Here is a 3,863-nt window from a genome sequence, read left to right as displayed (position 1 = left end):
TGTTCTGCCACACAGGTAGGTTTACCTGAGCTCAAGTACGGACCTGCTACCTGGAGGTGACAGTCACTGCGCGGCACAGCCAATGACAGTAGGGGATGAGTCCTGTGGGCCAATCAGATGCGGGGAGGGAGGCGGGACTCACCTGAGAAACTGCAGGAAAGGAGGAAAAACAACTGCACACACACACACACACACACACACACGCACACACACACGCACACACACACGCACACACACACACGGACACACACACACACACACACACACACACACACACACACACACACACACTCATTTAGCAATAACTGCAAATTTGATTTATTTTTTAATTTCATATTTAAATTGTTGTAAGAAAAAAATTGCCAAATTATGTTTTTTTTCCTTGTCATGTTTCTTAATTTTGTGATTTTTGCAAAACCGTGTATCCCCATCACACAAAAAAGAAATAAATGAGTCATGCTGCCAAAGGTCAAGTGCGGCCATGAGTACAATTGAAACCTATTGTATCCACGGCTGATGAAATAGTGGAATTGGCAAGCAGAATTTGGGATGTCGCAGACAATAAACCTTTATGATGGGTGGCTGTAGACGATTGTCGTACATCCTAACTAATCAACCGTCCACATGGCCACACAGGAAATAATAAAAAGCTGCCACAACTGTGCATTTCATTGCACGCTGCAGCAGGTCCAGAGAATGATAAAGGTTAGTCATAGTGAGCAATGACAGCGGCACAAAAGATTTAATTCATAGAAGTTTAATAGAAACACACAGATATAAGACAAAGGTCGTGTGTGGTCAGAAAATGGAGTGTGTTGTTTATAGCAGGGGCTAGAAAAACATTCAAATACACGTTATGAGAAAAAAGAAATCTATTAAAAGGAGTCCGATGAGAGAGATAACAAACCTTAACTCTACACGATTAGTATCCTGGACATCTTCATCTGTGAGATATCACACCAAACACTCACCGCGACTTTCACAGGCTCGGCTCAAACTAGATGCAACAGGATCAACTTGAAGAAAATTACCATGTGCATTTATGTGCTCCTGCCCTTCATTGTCTCCACAACAGTGTACATACTTATTTATCTTAAACACACAGGAATGAATTGTACTCTCCACTAAGCATTTCTATTGTTGCTTCAAAAGACAACACACCCTCATATGGGAAACAGAAATAGACCACTTGCTGAAATACAGCTGTAGATAAGCCACATGCGCTTCATAGCTCAGAGTCCTAGCAGCCATGAGCTTGTTTTCACTAGCTGCAAGCCACAGATACAGTAGTGATGCAACATACCTTCTCTCCTCAGCACTGACAGGTGACATGTCACTAATGCTGGCACTTGTTTCAGATGTTTCTGCTCTCTTTATGTAAGCACTGGATTCCAGTGTTGTCTGCGTTGTGTCAATATGAAGAGGCCCAGACCGTGGATATTTATCATCACCACAAATTGATGAGGACAATCTTATTCTTGACTAGATGTGTGGACTTGATGTACCAGTTTTGAAGCACAATAATGCAGTTAGGACATGGTTTTATTTGTCACAAGCATGGGTGGATTATGAGACAATGGGCCCCACATGGCACAAATGTACAAAGGGCCGTCCACCTCTCCTATGTAGGAGCAAGCGACATAGACTTTGTGGTGGTTTTGCATCTCTTTATGCATCTTTTTGTGGTGTTTTGTGTCTCTTTGTGGTAATTTTGTGTCTCCTTTAGGTAATTTTATGTCTTTTTTTTTGTTATTTTGTGCTGCTTTGTAGTCATTTTGCATCTCCTAGTGGTTGTTTTATGTCTCTTTGTGGTCATTTTGCATCTTGCTGTGGTTGTTTTGTGTCTTTTTGTTGTTGTTTGGGTCTCTCTAGGTTGTTTTTATATTTTAATGAGGTAATTTTGTGTCTCTTTGAGGTAATTTTATGTCTTTTTTTGTTATTTTGCGCTGCTTTGTAGTCATTTTGCATCTCATTGTGGTTGCTTTATGTCTCTTTGTGGTCATTTTGTGTCTCCTTGTCGTTGTTTTATGTCTCTTTGTGGTCATTTTGCGTCTCCTTGCGGTTGTTTTGTGTCTTTTTGTTGTTGTTTGGGTCTCTTTAGGTAATTTTATATTTTACTGAGGTAATTTTGTGTCACCTTCAGGTGATTTATGTCTTTTTTTTGGTGATTTTGTCTTTTTTGTGGTCATTTTGAGTCTCTTCATGGTTGGTACATGTTAATTTGAGTGACATTTTGCAAGTGAAGGCCAGGGGCCCCTTGAAACTTCAGCCCCTGGCCCTGGTAGGCCTGTTTTGTAATCCACCCTTGATCACAGGAAGCATGTCCAAACCTACTGTTTTCATTTACAGTACATCACCTGTGCTGCTTACAGTGGTTTGTGTTGCCCTGTTATTTATTTAGCTATTGTACTGTTTCTTATGGCATCAGTATAATACTACAAGTGTTTGCTACAAAGACCACTGAGTGTAGCATGCACGATACAGTTTTGTTTATTTGCACAGTCTGCACACCCTGTCTAAAGTTTCTCAACATAAAGGGGAAAATATTTGTTTGTCAGTTTGTTGTAACAGGTGGCGATGCACTTGTCAAACCTGAATGGAGGATTTTGTTGAGTAAAAACAAACCACCTGGGCATTATGGTCTGATATCGTAGGTTTACTGCTGTTAAACCCAAGGCCTATGTGTCATTATAAACCGTGAGAAAATTCTGCACTGATGTAGACTCTGTTTATACTGAATATAATAATAGGAACTTTTCTGATCTGGTCTAGTTAGTCCTACTGGTTGGCTCACATTTTTGAAGAGTATAATTATACCACAGTAGAGCATGGCAAGCTGTGATAAAAGAGCTGGTACAATACCCTGTGCAGGTTAAACAACTGTCAGTTGGTAATATTCCAGGACGGCTAGTGTTGCACAATAAATATAACAACCCTACAGGAGGTTCAGCCCAACAGGGGGGAACCAGCCTGTCTGCTATTCTAGCATGAGGCTGATGTCGATCTTTATTTTCATTATTGTAACCCTATCCCACAAGGAGACAAAAACCAACAAGGTGTTGGTCTGTCTGTCTTTCCAACTTCGTGACCTCTCTATGGTTTCCTTACGCCTGCTGCTTCCTACTGAAGATATAAATCCTTAAAAATGGACCACAAATGTATAATTTAATTTCTAGAGTAACGAAAGAGTCAACAACAATGTCAGCTGCTCTGTGAGGCCTGAACACAGCAGTTGTTCAAGCTAATGCTAACACCAGAATGCTGACATGGCGCTGTTGAACAGGTACACTGTTTGCTCACCATCTTAGTTTAGTGTGTTAGTATGCAAACATTTGCTAGTTTTGTGATCCGGTGAAGCACTTTCTGTTTTTGTCTCCGTATTTCAACAACTATTGGATGGTTTGCCATAAATATTGATGGATATCCATGATGCCTAGAGGATGAAACTTAATGAAGTTGATGATCCCCCTACTTTTCCTTTGTGTCGAAACACTCAGTCCACAGAGAAATGCACACAGTTCATTTTCAGAAACTGCCCCTTCAAATGAGCCTTCAGGATTTCTGTGAATTTGTGAAGTCACAAGTATACCACAGACTGATTGAAACATAAACACTCTAAATGGGTCATTGTGTATTTTTTCTTGGAATGTTTTGCAGTGTATGTGAATGACATAAGCTGACAGGAAGTAAACACTGACCCAAGCTGTTGCCTCGAGATGTAATTCCAGTGAAACGGCCTATAAAGACAAAGGCTTATCACAGGTATGTTCAGGCAGACAGTGAGAAAAATGGTGTGTTTTTTTGAACACTGAAGCTTGTAAACATAGTAGAAACCCAAAATATGTAAGATGTAATATATGTAA

Source organism: Epinephelus moara, chromosome 3 (assembly GCF_006386435.1).
Source record: "Epinephelus moara isolate mb chromosome 3, YSFRI_EMoa_1.0, whole genome shotgun sequence".
Classification (NCBI taxonomy): Eukaryota; Metazoa; Chordata; class Actinopteri; order Perciformes; family Serranidae; genus Epinephelus; species Epinephelus moara.
The sequence above is the reverse complement of the archived record's forward strand: the minus strand, read 5'-3'. Positions refer to the sequence as shown.